The 24,387-nt window shown below is 26.3% G+C and overlaps 1 long non-coding RNA gene across 13 annotated transcripts in view; it reads right to left on the bottom strand.

Annotated features, from left to right (window-relative positions):
* The window catches only part of LOC145104630 (uncharacterized), a 28,955-nt gene extending 5,450 nt beyond the window's left edge, over positions 1-23,505 (bottom strand). Inside the window, exons 1-15 of one of the 13 annotated variants that reach the window (XR_013707125.1) lie at positions 22,827-23,505; positions 22,566-22,686; positions 22,406-22,473; positions 22,159-22,320; positions 21,742-21,888; positions 21,423-21,540; positions 21,149-21,218; positions 20,807-20,881; positions 20,639-20,700; positions 15,497-15,557; positions 15,264-15,382; positions 14,991-15,060; positions 14,666-14,737; positions 14,506-14,558; positions 1,452-1,993 (exon numbers count right to left, since the gene is read on the bottom strand). This is a non-coding gene — a long non-coding RNA (uncharacterized LOC145104630). Of the gene's footprint in view, positions 1-1,351; positions 2,024-14,505; positions 14,559-14,665; positions 14,738-14,990; positions 15,061-15,263; positions 15,383-15,496; positions 20,701-20,806; positions 20,882-21,148; positions 21,219-21,422; positions 21,541-21,741; positions 21,889-22,128; positions 22,321-22,405; positions 22,474-22,565; positions 22,737-22,826 lie in introns of those variants that run through there. The other 12 variants (XR_013707127.1, XR_013707124.1, XR_013707118.1 and 9 more) reach the window with 12 other exon arrangements.
* Positions 23,506-24,387: the final 882 nt, after the last annotated feature.

A 24,387-nucleotide genomic window follows, 5' to 3' on the forward strand; every position in this document is an offset into this window, starting at 1 on the left:
GAAATTACAACTAAATCTAGCTCATACTTTTTCTATGAAGTACTCCATCCGTCCCAAAATTATTGTCCACAGACAAAAAAAAACACACAAATTAAGAAAACATTAATTACCACCCACTTTATTAAATGAAATGACAATTATACTTTTTGCTGCATTTAATTCCATGATAGATTAACTAATAATGAGGGGTATTTTGGTAAAAGGGATATTTATTTTTAGAAGTAACCTATTATTTTGGGCAAACCAAAAAAGAAACATGGACTATTAATATGAGACGGAGGGAGTATTTCACATCAAAATAGAAGAATCCCACTTTTTGTCTAATTATTTTAGTTATAACACCCAAGGCTTACATAATCCTCGACTTACCAATAATCTTAAGTTTATGATCCATTCATACCCTTCAAATCCTCAATCCTTGACTTCCTGCTAAGATCACCTTATTTATTCATAGACTTAACATTCTAATATCCTTCTTTTCCTTAATGTATATATCATGTGTCTACAATTCATCATATTACTAGATCATTACGAGATAAAGTCTAAAATTAACACCTATTATCCATACTACACCTGATCATACTAATCATGTCCTCAAAGCACATATACATATATGATGCTTGAATAATCAAATGGTACTTGTTAGTACAAAGATCCAATCTTGTCATTTATCTTCTTGCTATGTTATTAACATGATAGAACATAATCATGGTTTACTTAAAACATTGGTCATTTCACATGTAACACATATTTCATCTTTCTTGTCGATCATTCTAATCCTAATGTATTCCTACAAAAAGGCTATAATAAATATCCTTACACTAAACGTCCACTCATAATAAAGTTTCTAAATAAATCGTTTGCCATCCGTTCATTCTTAGCATCCATTAGATTGGTTGTTGTTTCTTTCAAAGTAAAATGCATAGACGAGAAAAAAACAAAGTTTGATGTTTCAATGTTGTAAGTACAATACTAAAAATTGGATGATTTTTAAAAATGCAATGTACAATAGAATGATTTTTCAAATTTCGATGTTATAATGTTGTAAAAGAGAAAAAAGTGAAAGTACAAAGCTAATATAGGAATGATTTTGAAGGGAAATCTCTGATAAAGTCCCAATATTTTGAGTCAGTTTACAATATAATCTTAACATTTATTTTTTAAACAGAAAAGTATCGATTATCTAATTTTATACAATAATCTGTCATTTTCTCTTGAAAAAACAATAAGGACTGTTTCATTAATTTGGATAAAATATAAAATATTCGGAACTTATCTGTTCAAAAAATAAAAGTTCAGATTAAACCGTAAACTGATCCTAAATATTGAAACTTTATCGAAGATCTCCCAATTTTGAAATGTAAAGTTCTCATAATAAGAAAAGTGAAAGTAGAATGCTATATATGGAAGATTTTTCAAAATAAAATGCATAGATGACACTACTCACTGACCTCGTAAACTTTCTTGGAGTCATAGTGGCAAGGGTCGTGAACTCTACTAAGTCTGTTGAGAAGTTAGGTTCAAATCCAACCCAGGATAGGTATGGAATCTTAGTCGGTTGATAGGCAATATGGAAAGAAATCAGACTATTTGCTATATTCTAAAAAAAGTGTAAGCGTTTATCAGCATCACTGGTTTTATTGATTCACCAAGTATATTAGCTGCTAGGAAAAGGAACCGTCTACCAGTTGGGAAGCTAGACATCAAGTAAGTGGCTTGATGATGATAACTAAGCTGACATGCCGGAGTTGGCTGCTGGCACAACAGGGTGGTGCCTTACCGCACCGCAGGCGGACGCGCGGTAGCGTTCGTGGTGGTGCTTCAGGATTCCAATGTAATGCGTCCAAGATCAGAACGAGCTTGCCGGCGGACCACTACTGTCCCATTCTTGAGTGAGCTGGAGCGCAGCCATCTTATCCACTGAACTAGCTAGAAGCTATCGCTTCGGGTCGAAGCACTACTTGTCATGCTTAGTTATTCTGCATTGCTCCTTCTTGAGAAAAAAGAAGTTTGATGTTTCAACCTTGTAATAGAAAGAAAAGTGAAAGTACAATGCTAAAATGAATAGATGAGAAAAAAGAAGTTTGCTATTTCAATGTTAAAACAAAAAGAAAACTTAAAGTACAATGCTAAAAATGGGACGATTTTTTCAAATGCAATGTGTTCATAATTTAAAAAAAAAGGTAGAATTCTATAATTGCAAGATTTTCAAAGTAAACTACATAGATGATGATTTTTTAAAAGGCAATGTGCTAATAATAAGAAAACTATAAGTAAAATGCTATACTTAAATGATTTGTAAAAGTAAACTACATAGATTATATATAAATAAAAAATGATAATAATAAAAAATAAAAAAGTGTAATGTTTCAATGTTGTAACAAAAAGGAAAGTGAAAGCACAATGTTAAAAATATGATGATTTTTAAAATGCAATGTGTTGATATTTAAAAACTAAAAGTGAAATGCTTTAAGATAGATGATTTTTCAAAGTATACTGCATAGATGAAAAAAAAATGATGTTTCAATGTAATAACATAATGGAAAGTGAAATCACAATACTAAAAATGGAATGACCTTTGAAAGTAGAATGTAGGATGATTTTTGAAAGTAGAATGCTTTAATTCTAAGTTTTTTTAAAGGAAAAATGCTTTAATTCTAAGTTTTTTTAAAGTAAAACACATAGATGAGAAAAAAGAAATTTGATGTTTTAATTATGTTAGACAAAGAAAAGTTAAAGTACAATGCTAAAAATATGATGGTTTTTGAAAATTGAATGTAAAATGGAAGTTTATCAAAGTAGAATGCTTAAAATGCAAGTTTTTTCAAAGTAAACTGCATAGATGAGAAAAAATGTTTGATGTTTCAATTATGTTAAAGAAAGTACAATTCTAAAAATGGGATGATTTTTCAAAAATTCAACGTAAAAATGGACGATTCTGAAAGTAGAATGCTTTAATTGGAAAAAATTTCAAAGTAAATCCATTGATGAGAAAAAAAAAGATGTTTGATGTGTCAATGATGTTACAGAAAGGAAAGTTAAAATATAGTACAATTCTAAAAATGTGATGATTTTTGAAATTAAAGTATAATGCTAAATTTGTGATGATTTTTAAAAATTCATTGTAAAATGGAAGTTTTTGAGAGTATAATGCCTTAATTGTAAGTTTATTCAAAGTAAAATGCATAGATAAGAAAGAAAAATATAAAGTACAATTCTAAAAATGGAATGATTTTTGAAAATTGAATGTAAATTGGAAGTTTTTGGAAGTAGAATGTTTTAACTGTAAGTTTTTTTTTCAAAACGAAAGGCATAGTTGAGAAAAAAAGATGTTTGATGTTTCAAAGATGCTACAGAAAGAAAAAAGAAAAGTACAATTCTAAAAATGGGATGATTTTTGAAAATTGAATGTAAAATGGAAGTATTTGAATGTAAAATGCTTTAATTGGAATTTTTTCAATGTAAAATGCATAAACGAAAAAAAGAGATGTTTGATGTTTCAATGATGTTATAGAAAAAAAAGGTAAAGTATAATACTAAAAATGTGTAGATTTTTAAAAATTCAATTTAAAATGGATGTTTTTCAGAGTCGAATGCTTGTAAGTTTTTCAAAGTAAAATGCATAGATGAGAAAATAAAAGATGTTTGATGTTTCAAAGATGTTACAGAAAGAAATATGTAATGAACGATTCTAAAAATGGGATGATTTTTGAAAAATGAATGTAAAATGGAAGTTTTTGAATGTAGAATGCTTTAATTGGAAGTTTTTTCAATGAGAAAAAGAGATGTTTGATGTTTCAATGATGTTATATAAAGAAAAAAGGTAAAGTATAAAGCTAAATTTGTGATGGTTTTTAAAAATTCAATGTAAAATGGAAGTTTTTGAGAGTATAATGCTTTAATTGTAAGTTTTTTAAAAGTAAAATGCATAGATGAGGAAAAAAAGATGTTTGATGTTTCAAAGATGTTACAGAAAGAAAAATGTAAAGTACAATTCTAAAATTGGGATGATTTTTGAAAATTGAATGTAAAATGGAAGTTTTTGAAAGTATAATGTTCTAACTGTAAGTTTTTTTCAAAAAAAAAAGGCATAGTTGAGAAAAAAAGATGTTTGATGTTTCAAAGATGTTACAGAAAGAAAAAAGAAAAGTAGAATTCTAAAAATGGGATGATTTTTAAAAATTGAATGTAAAATGCTTTAATTGGAAGTTTTTCAATGTAAAATGCATAAACAAGAAAAAGAGATTTTTGATGATTCAATGATGTTATAGACAGAAAAAGGTAAAGTATAATGCTAAATTTGAGAAGATTTTTAAAAATTCAATTTAAAATGGAAGTAGTTAAATTTAGAATGCATTAATTGTAAGTTTTTTCAAGGTAAAATGCATAGATGAGAAAAAAAAGATGTTTGATGTTTCAATGATGTTATAGAAAAAAAAGGTAAAGTATAATGCTAAATTTGATGATTTTTAGAAATTTAATGTAAAATGGAAGTTTTTGAGAGTATAAAGCTTTAACTGTAAGTTTTTTCAAAGTAAAATGCATAGATGAGAGTGCAATGCTAACAATAAGATGATTTTTCAAAATGCAATGTGTTAACAGTAATAAGAAACTGAAAGTAGAATGTTATAAAATGGGATGATTTTTAAAAATTTTATGTATACAGGATATTTTTGAAAGTAGAATGCATAGATGAGAAAAAGAGAAGTTTGATGTTTCAATGATGTTACAAATAGACAAGTTAAAGTACAATGCTAAAAAAGAGATGATTTTTAAAAATTCAAGGTAAAATGAATTTTTTTGAAAGTAGAATGCTTAAGATGGAGGTTTTTTCTAAGTAAAATGCATAGATGAGAAAAAAAAAAGTTTGATGTTACAGAAAGAAAAGCTAAAGTACAATGCAAAAAATGGGTTGATTTTTAAAAATTCAATGTAAATGGGTGTTTTTGATAGTAATATGTTTTAATGGGAAGTTCTTTCAAAGTAAAATGCATCGATGAGAAAAAGAGAGGTTTGATGTTTCAATGACGTTACAGAAAGAAAAATTAAAGTAAAGTGCAATAAATGGGATGAGTTTTTAAAATTGAATGTAAAATGAAAGTTATTGAAACTAGAATGCTTTAATTGGAAGTTTTTTCAATGTAAAATGCATAGATGAGAAATGAGAACTTTGATGTTTCAATGATGTTACAAAAAGAAAATCGAAAGTACAATGTTAAAAATCAGATAATTTTTGAAAAATCAATGTGTAAAATGGAAGATTTTGAAAAAAAATGTTTTAATTGGAAGTTTTTTCAAAATAAAATGTATAGATGAGAAATACAAAGGTTTGATGTTTCAATGGTGTTACAGAAAAAAAAAGTGAATGTACAATGCTAAAAATATGATGATTTTTGAAAATTTAATGTAAAATAGAGCGCTAAAAATGGGATGATTTTTGAAAATCGAATGTGAAATTGAAGGTTTTGAATGTAGAATGCTTTAGTTGGAAGTTTTCTCAAAGTAAAAATGAGATGTTTTTTGAAAATTGAATGTAAAATGGAAGTATTTTGAAAGTAGAATGGCATAGATGAGAAAAAAATAAGAATGATGTTTACATAAAGAAAAAGTTAAAGTGCAATGCTAAAAATGAAATGATTTTTGAAAATTGAATGTGAAATGGAAGTTTATAAAAGTACAATGCTTTAATTGTAAGTTTTTTTCAAAGTAAAATGCATAAATTAAAAAAAGTTAAAATACAATGCCAAAAATGGGAGGATTTTTCAAATTTGAATGTAAAAAGGAAGTTTTTGAAAATAAAATGCTTTGATTGAAAGTTTTTTTTCAAAGTAAAATGCATAGATGACAAATGAGAAGTTTGATGTTTCAAAGTTGTTACATACAAAAAAAGTTAAAGTGCAATGCTAAAAAAGGGATGATTTTTGAAAATTGAATGTGAAATTGAAATTTTTGAAACTGGAATGCTTTAATTTTAAGTTTTTTTCAAAGTAAAATGCATACATGAGAAAAAATTAACATACAGTGCTAAAAAAGAGATGAATCTTTAAAATCAAATGTAATTGGAAGTTTTTGAAAATAAAATGCTTTGGTTGAAACTTTTTTAAAGTAAAATTCATAGATGAGAAAATGAGAATTTCGATGTTTGAAAGATGTTACATAAAGAAAAAGTTAAAGTGCAATGATAAAAATGGGATGATTTTTGAAAATCAAATGTAAAATGGATGTTTTTGAAAATAAAATGCTTTAATTGGAAGTTTTTTCAAAGTAAAATGCATAGATGAGAAAAAAGAATGTTTGATGTTTTAATGATGTTACATAAATAAAAAAAGTTAAAGTAAAATGCTAAAAATGGAATGATTTTTGAAAATCGAATGTAAAATGGAAGTTTTTAAAAATAAAATGTTTTGATTGAAAGTTTTTTCAAAGTAAAATACATACATGAGAAATGAGAAGTTTGATGTTTCATAGATGTTACATAAAGAAAAAGTTTAAGTGCAAGGTTAAAAATGAGAAGATTTTTAAAAATTGAATGTAAAATGGAAGTTTTAGAGAATACAATGCTTTAATCGTAAGTTCTTTTGAAAGTAAAATGAACACATAAGAAAAGGTTAAAGTGCAATGCTAAAAATTAGATGACTTTTGAAAATCAAATGTAAAATGGAAGTTTTTGAAAATAAAATGCTTTCATTGGAAGTTTTTCAAAGTAAAATGCATAGCTGAGAAATGAGAAGTTTGATGTTTCAAAGATGTTACATAAACAAAAAGTTAAAAGTGCAATGTTAAAAATGAGATGATTTTTGAAATATGAATGTAAAATGGATGCTTTTGAAAATGCAATGCTTTAATTGTAAGTTCTTTTGAATGTAAAATGAATACATGAGAAAAAGTTAAAGTGCAATGCTAAAAATGGGATGCTTTATGAAAATCGAATGTCACGTGGAAGTTTTTGAAAGTAGAATGCTTTAATTGTAAGTTTTTTTCAAAGTAAAATGCATAGATAAGAAAAAGAGAAGTTTGATGTTTCGATGATGTTACATAATGAAAAAATTAAAGTGCAATGCTAAAAAATGGATGATTTTTTAAAAATTGAATGTGAAATTGAAGGTTTTGACTGTAGAATGCTTTAGTTGTAAGTTTCTTTCAAACTAAAATGCGTAGATGAGAAAAAAGAAAAAGTTAAAGTGAAATGATAAAAAGTGGATGGTTTATGAAAATTGAATGTGAAATGGAAGTTTTTGAAAGTACAATGTTTTAATTGCAAGTTTTTTTCAACATAAAATGCATAGATGAGAAAAAGTTAAAGTACAATGCTAAAAATGGGATGAGTTTAGGTAATCGAATGTAAAATGGAAATTTTTGAAATTATAATGCTTTGATTGAAAGTTTTTTCAAAGTAAAATGCATTAGATGAGAAATGAGAAGTTTGATGTTTCAATGATGTTACATATAGAAAAAGTTAAAGTACAACGCTAAAAATGTGATGATTTTAAAAAACTCAATGTAAAATGGAAAGTTTTTGAAAGTAGAATGTTTTAATTGTAAGATTTTTCAAAGTAAAATACAGAGATGAGAAAAAAAAAGTTTGATGTTTCAATGATATTATAGAAAAGAAAGTTGAAGTACAGTCTTAAAATGGGATGATTTTTAAAAGTTGAACTTAAAATGGAAGTTTTTGAAAGTAGAATGCATAGATGAGAAAAAGAGAGGTTTGATAATTTAACAATGTTACATAAAGAATAAGTTAATGTACAATGCTAAAAATGTGATGATTTTAAAAAAATTAATGTAAAGTGGAAAATTTTTAAAAGTATAATGCTTTAATTGTAAGATTTTTTAAAGTAAAATACATAGATGAGAAAAAAAAAAGTTTAATGTTTCAATGATGTTACAGAAAGAAAAGTTAAAGATAAGTGCTAAAAATGGGATGATTTTTGAAAACTAAATGTAAAATGGAAGTTTTTGAAAGTAGAATGCTTTAATTCTAAGTTTTTTTAAAGTAAAACACATAGATGAGAAAAAAGAAGTTTGATGTTTTAATTATGTTACACAAAGAAATGTTAAAGTACAATGCTAAAAATATGATGGTTTTTGAAAATTGAAAGTAAAATGGAAGTTTATCAAAGTAGAATGCTTAAAATGCAAGTTTTTTCAAAACAAAATGCATAGTTGAGAAATTGTTTTTTTGATGTTTCAGTTATGTTAAAGAAAGTGCAATGCTAAAAATGGGATGACTTTTGAAAACTCAACATAAAATGGATGATTTTGAAAGTAGAATGTTTTAATTGGAAAAAATTTCAAAGTAAAATGCATAGATGATAGAAAAAAAAGATGTTTGATGTGTCAATGATGTTACAGTAAGGAAAGTTATAATATAGTCCTAAAAATGGGATGGTTTTTAAAAATGGAATGTAAAATGGAAGTAATTGAATGTAGAATGCTTTAACTGTAAGTTTCTTCAATGTTAAATGCATAAATGAGAAAAAGAGACATTTGATGTTTCAATGACGTTAAAGAAAGAAAAAGGTAAAGTATAATGCTAAATTTGTAAGTTTATTCAAAGTAAAATGCATAGATGAGAAAGAAAAAAAAATGTTTGATGTTTCAAAGATGTTAAAGAAAGAAATATGTAAAGTACAATTTTAAAAATTGGATGATTTTTGAAAATTGAATGTAAAATGGAAGTTTTTGAAAGTAGAATGTTTTAACTGTAAGTTTCTTTCAAAACAAAAGGCATAGTTGAGAATGCAAAATGGAAGTATTTGAATGTAAAATGCTTTAATTGGAAGTTTTTTCAATGTAAAATGCATAAACGAAAAAAAGAGATGTTTGATGTTTCAATGATGTTATAGAAAAAAAAAGGTAAAGTATAATACTAAAAATGTGTAGATTTTTAAAAATTCAATTTAATATGGAAGTTTTTCAGAGTCGCATGGTTTAGTTGTAAGTTTTTTCAAAGTAAATGCATAGATGAGAAAAAAAGATGTTTTCATGTTTCAAAGATGTTACAGAAAGAAAAATGTAATGAACAATTCGAAAAATGGGATGATTTTTGAAAAATGAATGTAAAATGGAAACTTTTGAATGTAGAATGCTTTAATTGGACGTTGTTTCAATGAGAAAAAGAGATGTTTGATGTTTCAATGATGTTGTATAATAAAAAAGGTAAAGTATAATGCTAAATTTGTGATGGTTTTTAAAAATTCAATGTAAATTGGAAGTTTTTGAGAGTATAATGATTTAACTGTACGTTTTTTAAAGTAAAATGCATAGATGACAAAAAAAAAGATGTTTGATGTTTCAAAGATGTTACAGAAAGAAAAAAGAAAAGTACAATTCTAAAAATGGGATATTTTTTAAAATTCAATGTAAAATGGAAGTATTTGAATGTAAAATACTTTAATTGGAAGTTTTTTCAATGTAAAATGCATAAACGAGAAAAAGAGATTTTTGATGATTCAATGATGTTATAGAAAGAAAAAGGTAAAGTATAATGCTAAATTTGTGATGACTTTTAAAAATTCAATTTAAAATGGAAGTTTTTGAGAATCGAATGCTTTAATTGTAAGTTTATTCAAAGTAATGCATAGATGAGAAAAAAATAAAAGATGTTTGAAGTTTCAAAGATGATACAGAAAAGAAAGTTAAACTATAGTCCTAAAAATGGGACGATTTTGAAAACTAAATGTAAAATGGACGTAGTTAAATTTAGAATGCATTAATTGTAAGTTTTTTCAAAGTAAAATGCATAGATGAGAAAAAAAGATGTTTGATGTTTCAAAAATGATTCAGAAAGAAAAATGTGAAGTACAATTCTAAAAATGGGATGAGTTTTGAAAATTGAAAGTAAAATTGAAGTTTGTGAATGTAAAGTACTATTCTAAAAATGGGATGATTTTTGAAAATCGAATGCAAAATGGAAGTATTTTATTGTAGAATGCTTTAATTGAAATTATTTTTAATGTAAAATACATAAATGAGAAAAAGTGATGTTTGATGTTTCAATGATGTTATAAAAGAAAAAAGTAAAGTATAATGCTAAAGTTGTGAGGATTTTTAAAAAATCAGATAAAATGGAAGTTTTTGAGAGTATAATACTTTTAATGAAAGTTTTTTCAAACTAAAAGGCATAGTTGAGAAAAATAAAAGATGTTTGATGTTTCAAAGATGTTACAAAAAGAAAATTGTAATGTACAATTATAAAAATGGGATGATTTTTGAAAATTGAAAGTAAAAATTGAAGTTTTTGAATGTAGAATGCTTTATTTGAAAGTTTTTTCAATTTAACATGCATAAATCAGAAAAAGAGATGTTTGATGTCACAATGATGTTATAGAAAGAAAAAGGTAAAGTATAAAGCTAAATTTGTGATGATTTTTAAAAATTCAATGTAAAATGGAAGTTTTTTAGAGTATAATGCTTTAATTGTAAGTTTTTTCAAAGTAAAATGCATAATTGAGAAAAAGAGATGTTTGATGTTTCAAACATGTTACAGAAAGAAAATTGTAATGTACAATTCTAAAAATGGGATGATTTTTTAAAATTAAATGTAAAATGGAAGTTTTTGCATGCAAAATGCTTTAATTGGAAGTTTTTTCAATGTAAAATGCATAAATGAGAAAAAGAGATGTTTGATGTTCCATGATGTTATAGAAAGAAACAGGTAAAGTATAATGCTAAATTTGTGATGATTTTAATGTAAAATGGAAGTTTTTGAGAGTATAATGCTTTAACTGTATGTATTTTCAAAGTAGAATGTTATAAAATGGGATGATTTTTAAAAACTTAATGTATACAGGATGTTTTTGAAAGTAGAATGCATAGATGAGAAAAAGAGAAGTTTGATAATTCAATGATTTTACAGAAAGACAAAGTTAAAGTATAATGCTAAAAACATGATAATTTTAAAAGTAGAATGCTTTAATTGGAAGTTTTTTCAAAGTAAAATGCATAGATGAGAAATGAGAAGTTTGATGTTTCAATGATGTTATATAAAGAAAATCGAAAGTACAATGTTAAAAATCAGATAATTTTTGAAAAATCAATGTGTAGAATGGAAGATATTCAACAAAAAAGGTTTTAATTGGAATTTTTTAAAAATAAAATGCAAAGATGAGAAAAAGAGAGATTTCACGAAAGTAAATTGTTAAAAATCGGATAATTTTTGAAAATTCAATGTAAAATGGAAGATTTTGTAAGAAAAACGTTTTAATTGGAAGTTTTTTCAAAATAAAATGCATAGATGAGAAAAACAAAGGTTTGATGTTTCAATGGTGTTACAGAAAGAAAAGTGAAAGTACAATGCTAAAAATATGATGATTTTTGAAAATTTAATGTAAAAAAGAAGTAATTGAAAGTAGAATGTTTGATTTCAAGATTTTTCAAAGTAAAATGCATATATAAGAAAAAAAATAGTTTGATATATCAATGATGTTACAATAAGAGAAAGGTAAAGTGCATAAGTTTGAACTTAGAATGCTTTAACTAGAAGTTTTTTCAAAGTAAAATGCATAAATGAGAAAAAGAGAAGGTTGATGCTTTAATGATGTTACATAAAGAAAAAGGTAAAGTACGTTGCTAAAAATAGGATATTTTTGAAAAAGTTAAAGTACAATGATAAAAATGTGATGATTTTAAAAAACTCAATGTAAAATGGAATGTTTTAGAAAGTAGAATGCTTTAATTGTAAGATTTTTCAAAGTAAAATACATAGATGAGAAAAAAAAAGTTTGATGTTTCAATAATGTTACAGAAAGAAAAGTTAAAGATAAGTGCTAAAAATGGGATGGCTTTTGAAAATTTAATGTAAAAGGGAAGTTTTTTCAAAGTAAAATACATAGATGAGATATGAGAAGTTTGATGTTTCAATGATGTTATAGAAAGAAAAGCAAAAGTACAATGGTAAAAATAGGATGCTTTAATTGGAAGTTTTTTCAAAGTAAAATACATAGCTGAGAAAAAAAAAAGTTTGATGTTTCAATAATGTTATATAAAGAAAAAGGTGAAGTACAATGCTAAAAATAGTATATTTTTGAAAGTAGAATGCTATAATTAGAAGCTTTTTCAAAGTAAAATGCATAGATGAGAAAAAGAGAGGTTTGATGATTTAATGATGTTACATAAATAAAAAGTTAAAGTGCAATGTTAAAAATGAGATGATTTTTGAAAACCGAATGTAAAATGGAAGTTTTAGAAAATACAATGCTTTAATTGTACATTCTTTTGAAAGTAAAATGAATACATGAGAAAATGTTAAAGTGCAATGCAAAAAATTTGATGATTTTTTAAAATCAGATGTAAAATGGAAGTTTTTGAAAATAAAATACTTTCATTGGAAGTTTTTCAAAGTAAAATGCATAGATGAATAAAAGAGAAGTTTGATGTTTCAATGATGTTATATATAGAAAAAATTAAATTGCAACGCTAAAAAATAGATGATTTTTGAAAATTGAATGTGAAATTGAAGGTTTTCAAAATAAATTGCATAGATCAGAAAAAAAAATAATAAATAAGTTTGATGTTTCAATGAGGTTACAAAAAAGAAAAGGTTAAAGTGCAATGCTAAAAATGGGATGGTTTTAGAAAAATTAATGTAAAACGGAAGTTTTTGAAAGTAGATTGCTTTAATTGTAAAGTTTTTTCAAAGTAAAATGCATACATGAGAAAAAGTTAAATTACAATGCTAAAAATGGGATGATTTTTGAAAGTCGAATGTAAAATGGAAGTTTTTGAAAATAAAATGCTTTTATTACAAGTTTTTTCAAAGTAAAATGCATAGATGAGAAATTAGAAGTTTGATGTTTCAAAGATGTTACATAAAGAAAAAGTTAAAGTGCAATGCAAAAAATGGGATGATTTTTGAAAATTGAATGTGAAATGGAGGTTTTTGAAAGTGCAATACTTTAATTGTAAGTTTTTTTCAAAGTAAAATGCATAAATGAGAAAAAGTTAAAGTACAACGCTAAAAGTGGTATGATTTTTGAAGATGCAATATGCTAATAATAACATAAAGAAAAAGTTAAAGTGCAATGTTAAAAATGGAATATTTATGAAAAATGAATATAAGATGGAAGTTTTTGAAAGTAGAATGCTTGAAGTGGAAGTTTTTTCAAAGAAAAATGCATTGATAAGAAAAAGAGAAGTTTGATATTTCAAAGATGTTACAGAAACAAAAGTGAAAGTACAATGCTAAAAATGCAAATATTTTTGAAAATACATCGTAAAATGAAAACTTTTGAAAGTAGAATGCTTGAATTGGAAGTTTTTTCAAATTAAAATGCGTAGATGAGAAATTAGAAGTTTGATGTTTCAAAGATGTTCCAAAAAGAAAAAGTTAAAGTGTAATGCTAAAATTGGCATGATTAATGAAAATTGAATGTAAAATGGAAGTTTTTGAAAGTACATTGCATTAATTGTAAGTTTTTTTCAAAGAAAAATGCATATATAAAGAAAGTTAAAGTGCAATGCTAAAAATGAGATGATTTTTGAAAATCGAATGTAAATTGAAAGTTTTTTAAACTAGAATGCTTTAATTGGAAGTTTTTTCAAAGTAAAATGCATAGATGAGAAAAAAAATTTTGATGTTTCAATGATGTTATATAAAGAAAAAGGTAAAAGTACATTGCTAAAAATAGGATATTTTTGAAAGTAAAATGAATAGACGAGAAAAACAGAGGTTTGATGATTTAATGATGTTACAAAAATAAAAAGTTAAAAAACAATGCTAAAAATGTGATGATGTTAAAAAAATCAATGTAAAATGGAAAGTTTTTGAAAGTAGAATGCTTTAATTGTAAGATTTTTCAAAGTAAAATACATAGACGAAATAAAAAAAGGTTAATGTTTCAATGATGTTACAGAAAAGAAAGTTCAAGTACAGTCCTAAAATGGGAAGATTTTTGAAAGCTGAATGTAAAATGGAGGTTTTTGAAAGTAGAATGCTTTAATTCTAAGTTTTTTCATAGTATAACGCATAGATGAGAAAAAAAGAAGTTTAATGTTTTATTATATTACAAATAGAAAAGTTAAAGTACAACGCTAAAAATAGGATGGTTTTTGAAAATTCAATGTAAAATGGAAATTTTTGAAAGTAGAATGCTTGAATTGCAAGTTTTTTCAAAGTAAAATCCATAGATAAGAAAAAGAAAAGTTTGATGTTTTAATGTTACAAAAAAGAAAAGTTAAAGTACAATGCTAAAAATGGGATGATTTTGAAAGTAGAATGCTATAATTGGAATATTTTCAAAATAAAATGCATAGATGAGAAAAGTGAAGTTTCAATGATGTTATACAAAGAAAAAGTGAAAGTAAAATGCATAGATGGGATGATTTATGAGAATTCAATGCAAAATAGATGTTTTTGAATGTACAATGATTTAATGGGAAGTTTTTTCAAAGTAAAATTAAAACACCATGCTAATTGTAAAAGAATAAGAGCAGCAGGACATGAACATGACATACCCAACACTGAATTTAGGACACACAACAAAATATAGTGGTGGAACATACCTGGAGTATGAAATGAAAGTGGTTTGCTATTTCTGGATACACTTTGATCCCCACTATAAAAGTGGAAATATACACATGTTTAGTATCACACAATTGTATCTTACAATGTCAATGAGAAAATTCAAATTCAAAAAGAACAAGTAACAGCTCCATGACATACCTTGGACTAAATATGAATATAATTGGTAAAAGAAAATTTCTTCTATGTATTTCCCATAACATGTGACAGCTCCTACAAACATATAGCATAAAACATAAGTCATAAGCCATACATAATCAATGTAATGGGTAAACCTTTCTAAATTAAAAGAGTTTTGGAAGCTTTAATAAGGGAAAAATTGAAAACGCAATGGAACAGTGCAATCTTTTTTCTTGCATATAAACCTAAGAAATTTTATCAAAATTGCTTTCTATATATTTGGATAAATATTGATGTAATTGGTTAATTTTTTTTAAACACCATGATAATGATTCATGAAGTTAACCTTTGGAGATGTTTGTTTCCAGATGAGGTTGGTTTTGAAGGGGCCCGCCATGGTTTCAGGTGGCAACATCCTGTAAAAAGAGTAAAATATTAGTTTGTGTTCATGAAAATTAAAAAGGCACAAACAATCTAGAATTATATTCCATAACCGAATCCCTAATCTAATAAAAAAAAATAGGTCAAACCCAATAAAAGTGTAAGTTTAATGAAATATAGGAACTTCACAGCTCTAGTAAAATTCAGTTAAATTAAAACCAAAAGGATTCAAAAATACCTCAAGATTCTGAAATTCGGAAACAAATGGTGGAATCAAAGTGGCAAAAAAAAAACTCTTTGAGTCCAATTCCATTGTGAAAAGTGGAAAACCAGTCATTAAATAGCATAGACACCTACCTGGTTTTACAAGAATGAAATTAATATAAATTAAGGAGTTAAAAATGAAGAAATATGATGAGAATAATTAATTATTAGGAAACAAGTTCAGAAAAGAACAGGATGCTTAGTCACCTGTTCCATCCAAGAATCATAGAGTTTTGGTGACATGGCAAATGCTCTATTCCCAGTTTAACTTTAACCAACCGGTTAGTTTTGGTGCGGTGACATGGCATGGCATGTATTTGACATGTCATCAAAGGTAAATATAATGAAGGTCATCGAATTTTCAAATGCATACCAACTAGACACCATGTCACCAAAAGCTTACTGATTAATCCGGTAAGTTTTGGTGGGATGATTTTTTAAAATCGAAAGTAAAATGGAAGTTTTTGAAATAAAAATGCTTTGATTGAAAGTTTTTTAAAGTAAACTGCATAGATGAGAAATGAGAAGTTTGATGTTTCAAAGATGTTAAATAAAGAAAGAGTTAAAGTACAATGATATGATTTTTGAAAATTGAATGTAAAATGGAAGTTTTTTGAAAGTAGAATGCTTAAATTGGAAGTTTTTTCAAAATAAAATGCATAGATGAGAAAAAAAAAGTTTGATGTTACATAAAGAAAAAGTTAAATTACAATGCTAAAAATGAGATGATTTTTAAAAATTGAATGTAAAATGGTTTGAAAGTAGAACATAATCATGGGATCCTTAAAACATAGAACATGATCATATTTCATCTTTTCATGTCATCATTTCAATCCAAATGTATTCTTACATTAACGTTATGCTCCTTATCCTTACACTAAAAGTTCACTCATAAAATTTTCTAAATTTATCTTTAGATTGGTTCATGTTTCTTTCAAGGTAATGTACATACATGAGAAAAAGAAGTTTGATGTTTCAATGTTGTAACATAAAGAAAAGTGAAAGTACAATGTTAAATATTAAAAGATTTTAAAAAATGCAATGTGCTAATAATAGGAAGATTTTTCAAACTTTGATGTTACAATGTTGTAAAAGAAAGAAAAGTAAAAGTAGAATCCTATATATGGAAGATTTTTCGAAGTAAAATGTATAGATGATATTTTTTTATTTTCAATACAGTACCGGAAAGAAAACCGAAAATAAAATCCTAAAAATGGGAAGATTTTTTAAAAGTCAATATGTTAATAATAAAAAACTTAAAGTAGAATGCTATAATTGGATATTTTTTCAAAGTAAAATGCATGGATGTGAAAAATAAAAGTTTGATGTTTCAATTTTGCAATAGAAAGGAAAGCGAAGGAACAATGCTCAAATGGGATGATTTTTGAAGATGCAATATGCTAATAATAACATAAAGAACAACTTAAGTACAATGCTAAAATTGGATGTTTTTTCAAAATTGAATATAAGATGGAAGTTTTTGAAAGTAGACTGCTTTAATTTTAAGCTTTTTTCAGAGTAAAATGCATAGATGAGAAAAAGAGAAGTTTGATTTTTTAATGATGTTACATAAAGAAAACTTTAAAGTAAAATGCTAAAAATGGGATGATTTTTGAAAATTGAATGTAAAATGGAAGTTTTTAAAAGCACAATGCTTTAATTGTAAGTTTTTTTCAAAGTAAATTGTATAGATGATAAAAAGTTAAAGTACAACGCTAAAATGGGATGGTTTTTGAAAATCAAATGTAAAATGGAAGTTTTTGAAAATAAAATGCATTGATTGAAAGTTTTATCAAAGTAAAATGTATAGATGAGAAATGAGAAGTTAGATGTATCAAAGATGTTACATAAAGAATAAATTAAAGTGCAATGCTAAAAAATGGGATGATTTATGAAAATTGAATGTAAAATGGAAGTTTTTGAAAATAGAATGCTTTAATGGTAAGTTTTCACAAAGTAAAATGCATACATGAGAAAAAGTTAAAATGCAATGCTAAAAATGGGATGATTTTTGAAAATTAAATGTAAAATGGAAGTTTTTGAAAGTAGAATGCATACATGAGAAAAAGTTAAAGTACAATGCTAAAAATGGGATGATTTTTGAAAATCGAATGTAAAATAGATGTTTTTGAAAATAAAATGCTTTAATTGAAAGTTTTTTTCAAAGTAAAATGCAGACATGAGAAATGAGAAGTTTGATGTTTCAAAGACGTTAAATAAAGAAAAAGTTAAAGTGCAATGCTAAAAATGGATGATTTATGAAAATTGAATGTAAAATGGAAGTTTTTGAAAGTAGAAGGCTTTAATTGTAAGTTTCTTCAGCGTAAAATACATAGATGAGAAAAAGTAAAAGTACAATGCTAAAAATGGGATGACTTTTAAAGATGCAATATGCTAATAATAACATAAAGAAAAATTTAAAGTGCAATGCAAAAAATGGAATGATTTTTGAAAAATGAATATAAGTTGGAAGTTTTTTGAAAGTACAATGCTTTAATTGTAAGTTTTTTTCAAAGTAAAATGCATACATGAGAAAAAGTTAAAGTACAACGCTAAACAATATGCTAATAATAACATAAAGAAAAAGTTAAAGTGCAATGCTAAAAATGGAATAATTTTTGAAAATTGAATATAAGATCGAAGTTTTTGAAAGTAGAATGCTTGAATTTGAAGTTTTTTCAAAGAAAAATGCATAGATAAGAAAAAGAGAAGTTTGATGTTTCAATGATGTTACATAAAGAAAAAGTTAAAGTACAATGCTAAAAATGGGATGATTTTTGAAAAAAAAAATGTAAAATGGATGTTTTTGAAAATAAAATGCTTTGATTGGAAGTTTTTTCATATTAAAATGCATAGATGAGAAATTAGAAGTTTGATGTTTCAAAGATGTAACAAAAAGAAAAAGTTAAAGTACAATGCTAAAAATGAGATGATTTTTGAAGATTCAATGTAAAATGGAAGTTTTTGAAAGTACAATGCTTTAATTGTAAGTTTTTTTCAAAGTAAAATGCATAGACGATAACAAAAGGAATTTTGATGTTTCAATAATGCTATAGAAAGAAAAATGTGAAAATACAATGCTAAAAAAGGGATGAGTTTTGAAAATACAATGTAAAATGGACGTGTTTGAAAATAGAAAGAAAATAGGATGATTTATGAAAAATGCATAGATAAGCAAAGTGAAGTTCCGATGATGTTATACAAAGAAAAGTGAAAGTATAATGCTCAAAATTGGATGATTTATGAAAAAACAATGTAAAATGAAGTTTTGGAAATTAGAAGGCTTTAATTGGAAAAAAATTTCAAAGTAAAATGCATAGATGAGAAAAGTGAAGTTTGACGTTTCAGTGATGTTTATAGAAAGAAAAGTGAAAATAGAATGCATATATGAAAAAAAAAAGTTTGATGTTTCATTGATGTTATAGAAAGAAAAGTTAAAGTACAATACTAAAAATGGGATGATTTTTCAAAATTCAATGTAAAATGGATGTTTTTTAAAGTGGAATGCTTTAATTGAAAGTTTTTTCAAAGTAAAATGCATAGATTAGAAAACAAAGTTTTGATGTTTAAATAATGTTACAGAGAGAAAAGTTAAAGTACAATGCTAAAAACGGGGGGATTTTTTAATTTTCAATGAAAATGGATGTTTTTTAAAGTCAAATGCTTTAAATGGAAGTTTTTTCAAAGTAAAATTCATAGATAAGAAAAAAAGAATTTTGATGCTTCAATAATGCTATAGAAACAAAAATGTGAAAATACAATGCTAAAAATGAGATGATTTTTTGAAAAATCAATGTAAAATGGAAGTTTGGAAATCGAATGCTTTAATTGGAAAATTTTTAAAAGTGAAATGCATAGATGAGAATAGTGAAGGTTCAATGATGTTATACAAGAAAAGTGAAAGTATAATGTTAAAGTTAGGATGATTTTTGAAAAATCAATGTAAAATGGAAGTTCTAGAAATTAGAAGGCTTTAATTGGAAATTTTTTTAAGTAAATTGCATAGATGAGAAAAATAGAAGTTTGATGTTTCAATGATGTTACAGGAAGAAAAAGTTAAATTACAATGCTAAAAATGGGACGATTTTTGAATTCAATGTAAAATTGATGTTTTTAGAGTAGGATTCTTTAATTGGAAGTTTTTTTCAAAGTAAAATGCATAGATTAAAAAAAGGGTGATGTTTCAATGATGTTATAGAAAGAAAAGTTAAAGTAGAATGCTAAAAATGGGATGATATTTTGAAAATTCAACGTAAAATGGACGTTTATGAATGTAGAATGCTTTAATTAGAAGATTTTCAAAGTAAAATGCATCGATGAGAAAAAGAGAAGTTTGATGCTTCAATGATGTTACAGAAAGAAAAGTTAAAGTCCAATGCTAAAAATAGGATGGTTTTTGACAATTCAATGTAAAATGGAAGTTTTTGAAAGTGGGATGCTTTAATTGGATGTTTTTTCAAAGTAAAATGCATAGATGAGAAAAAAATAAGAGTGATGTTTCAATGATGTTACACAAAGAAAAAGGTAAACTACAATGTAAAAAATGTGATGATTTATTAAAATTCAATGTAAAATAGAAATTTCTGAAAGTAAAATGCTTTATTTGGAAGTTTTTTGAAAGTAAAATGCATAGATGAGAAAAAGAGAAGTTTGATGTTTTGATGATGTTACAAAAAGAAAAGTTAAAGTACAATTCTAAAAAAGGGATGATTTTGAAAGTAGAATGCTATAATTGGATTTTTTTTTCAAAATAAAATGCATAGATGAGAAAAATGAAGTTTCAATGATGTTATACAAAGAAAAAGTGAAAGTGCAATGCTGAAAATGGAATGATTTTTGAAAAATCAATGTAAAATGGAAGTTTTGGACAACAGAATGCTTTGAATGGAAATTTTTTCAAAAGTAAAATGCATGGATGAGAAAAGTGAAGTTTGATGTTTCAGTGATGTTATAGAAAGAAAAGTGAAAGTAGAATGCTAAAAATGGGATGATTTTTGAAAATTCAATGTAAAATGGATGATTTTTTTGAAAGTAGAATGCTTTAATGGGAAGTTGTTTCAAAGTAAAATGCATAGATGAGAAAAAGAGAAGTTTGATGTTTCATTGATGTCAGATAAAGAAACGTTAAAGTAGAATGCTAAAAATGGGATGATTTATGAGAATTCAATGAAAAATGGATGTTTTTGAATGTACAATTATTTAATGGGAAGTTTTTTCAAAGTAAAATTAAAGCACCATGCTAATTGTAAAAAAAATAAGAGCAGCAGGACATGAACATGACATACCCAACACTGAATTTATGACACACAAGAAAATATAGAGTGGTTTAGTGGTGGAACTGAAACATACATGGAGTATGAAATGAAACCACTTTCCTATTTCTGAATACACTTGGAGATTCAGCATCCCCACTAAAATATACAAATGTTTAGTGTCAACTCGTTTGTAATTCTATCTTACATTGTCAATGAGAAAATTGAAATTGAAAAAGAATAACAAAAGCAGGAGATGACATACCTTGGACTGAATATGAATATAATTGGTGGCAGAAAATTTCTTCTCTGTCTTTCCCATAACATGTGATGACAGGTCCTAGAAACACATACCACAAAACATAAGTCATAAATCATACATAATCAATGTAATGGGTTATGGGTAAAGTTTTTTAAATTAAAAAAGTTTTGGAAGCATAACTTTAATAAGGGAAAATTTTGAAAAAGTAATGGAATAGTACAATCTTTTTTCTTGCATATAAACCTAAGAAATTTTATCAAAATTGTTTTCTATATATTTGGATAAATATTGATGTAGGTGGTTAACTTTTTTTAAACACCATGATAATGATTCAAGAAAGTTAACCTTTGGAGATGTTGGTTTCCAAATGAGGTTGGCTTTGAAGGGGCCCGCCATGGTTTCAGGTGGCAACATCCTGTAAAAAAAGTAAAATATTAGTTTGTGTTCATGAAAATTAAAAAGGCACAAACAACCTACAATTATATTCCATAACCGAATCCCTAATCTAATAAAAAAATAGGTCACAAGCCCAATAAAAGTGTAAGTTTAATGAAACATAGGAACTTCACACCTCTAGTAAAATTCGGTTAAATTAAAACCAAAAGGATTCAAAAATTACCTCAAGATTCTGAAATTGGGAAACAAACGGTGGAATCAAACTGGCAAAAAGAAACCCACTGAGTCCAATTCCACTGTGAAAAGTGGAAAACCAGTCATTAAATAGCATAGACACCTACCTGGTTTTACAAGAATGAAATTAATAATGATTAGATTGATAAATTAAGGAATTAAAAATGAAGAAATATGATGTTAAGATGAGAATAATTATTAGGGGAGTCGGTGAAAGAGTGTTGATTAATGAATTAGTACAGCAAGGAGAACAAAACAGAAAATGACTACAAGTAGACAGTTAACATTGGAAGTAGACAGATTTCCACCTAGGAGAACAATGATGTAGTATGGATATAGTTCTCATCAGAATTTGGAGGATTCAAAAAAAGAACTAACTGAATGTTGTTTCAAACACTCTTCAGGGGCTATATTTCTTTAATACCCTTGCCTTATCCATTACCATTGGAAGCACCCTGCAAAATTAAAGGATTAATAAGTTTTTCAGCAAACAGTTTTTAATTATCTAGTTGGCAGTTGCAATGAAAAGAGAAAAAAAAAAAGCATATTCATATCTTCAACCAAAGGAACAGTATGTAGGGAAATGGAGTGGAGCAGCATGCAGCATGTTATCCACCAAAATAAAACACATCAGCAAAACAGATTGTGAAATAGCTAGAATACTCTCAAAACAATAACATCTATACACAACAAACCTGGTATATAATATATATGTGGTAATTCACCTTGATTTACATTATTTTGTTGAGAGATGAAGCAACAGCAATCAGGGTTTCCTTCAATTTTCCTAACCCTATCCTTCAAAAGAGATGAGATGTTCCAAATCCCAATAGCTTGAGAGTATAATCTGTGACTACACTACCTTCTTAACCTTCAGTAGCAGCAGCCTGAATGAAAAACAATAAAGATTTTAAATTTCTATCATGAAAGATTCAAAAAAAAAAAACTTTTTTGTATTCAATCTTTTGCTACCTTCATGAAGACATCGATATCCCGATCAGGTTTTATGTTTGCATCTCTCGACAATTCAGCCAACATCTCTGTAATTTTATTTATGTTACACAAAACTTTATAAACTTCAAAAAGAACAATGAAATAGAAAATTAGAATTAGGAAATAATCTGAAACTAACCATAACGTGAACCAACTCCTTGGCATCTTCCTGAAAAAGAATAACAGTAGCAGGACATACCCAGCAGTAAATATAAACAAAATTTCTTCTCTTCTGTCTTTTCCGTAACATGTGACAGGTCCTAGAAACACATATCACAAAACATAACTCCTACATAACCGAATCCCTGATCTAATTAAAAAAACAGGTCAAACCCAATGAAACATAAGAACTTCACACCTCAGGTAGATGTTAAATTAAAACCAACGGGTTCAAAAATACCTCAAAGATTGTGAAATTGGGAAACAGATAGTGGAATCAGACTGGCAAAAACAAACCCTCCGTCCACTATGGCCATCGCCTGTGAGAGGCGTAGATTTGGGTGAAAGCAGAGATGTCGAAGAAAAAAGTGGATGAAAATCAATCGTTATGTCTCTGCTTTGCTTCAAGATTCTGGACGTTTGATTTGCTGAGATCAAACGAAAGAATATTTCAAGTGTTCGCTTCAGAGGGGTTCGGGCGTATAAGTTGATATTTGGGGTGAGAGGATCCGGTTTCAAGAAATAGAGGCGGTAGAGGAGAAGTTAAGTGAAGCGTTGGATCAAGAAGGGAAAAGAAGAGGGAAGCAGCAGGCTATGTAATTATGAACTGCGAATGTACTATTGATCATCGGATGGAAATTATGAGAAAGGGTAATGTGGGTTTATAGAATGGATAGCTGAAGAAAAAATAGAGACCACGAGAAAGAGAAAGCTTGCCCTCCGACATCATCGTCTTCTTCCGCTGTCACCGATTTCTTGAAATCAATTTATTTTATTCTTGGAGCACCAGAGGAAAACGATTAACATCAAGAAAACAATTGTTCCGAGGAACCACTTTAGAAAAATGGATGCGAAGAGGAAGAGAAATATGAAGAGTTCAGGTACGACTGGCACTCACTTTGTAGTCAAACGAACCGTTTGTGCCCCCAACCGCTTGAAGATCATGAATTTAATTAGAATCTTACGCATTAACTAATTGCCTATTATTAATATGTTAGGATTTTTTTTATTTACCAATAATTATATATTTTTAATTATACTTTTTTATTTTGATGAAGCATTTTACTATTATTTTGTGAGATTATTTTAAATCAATAATTTTCATTGATGAAGTAAGTATTTTCAGCATACAAATATAAATATATGATTTATGAAAACATAAATATATTAATAGTAATAAACAAATATAAGTCGTCATTTAATAAATCATATGATGGCAAATATTCTACCTAACTCATTTTATTTTACTTAAACAGATTATTTTCCAAAATATCATATAATGAAAATGAAGTTTAAGAGACACCATTTACAGTAAACATTGGATATGAAAATGATTATTACACAGATTATATACAACTTAAAGGACTATAAATATAAATATAGTTATATCATTTTGATTTCATGGTAATAGAATTTAATGAATACACCGCACTCAATAAAAAAATATAAAGTTTAGAAGACGTTCATTTAATAGTAAAATGTAGGGTATGAAAAAGATTATTACATAAATTATATACAACTTAAAAAACTATAAATGTAAATATAGTTATATTATTGTGATTTTATCGTAGTAGGATTCAACTAATACATTGCATTAAAGTTTAAGAGATGTTAATTTATAGTAAAATATTGGTCTATAAAAAATCATATTAAACATACACAATTACAACTTTTTTTTTATCAAACACAACTATAATAAAAAATAGAATTTTCACATAGTATTATTTTTATCAAACATACTCATATTTTTATTTTATTTTAATGGTCTTTTATATGTCGTTGACTTAGACAAAATGTCAAGA

The sequence above is a fragment of the Lactuca virosa genome, chromosome 4, assembly GCF_052849685.1.
Source record: "Lactuca virosa cultivar CGN04683 chromosome 4, Lactuca_virosa_CGN04683_v6, whole genome shotgun sequence".
NCBI lineage: Eukaryota > Viridiplantae > Streptophyta > Magnoliopsida > Asterales > Asteraceae > Lactuca > Lactuca virosa.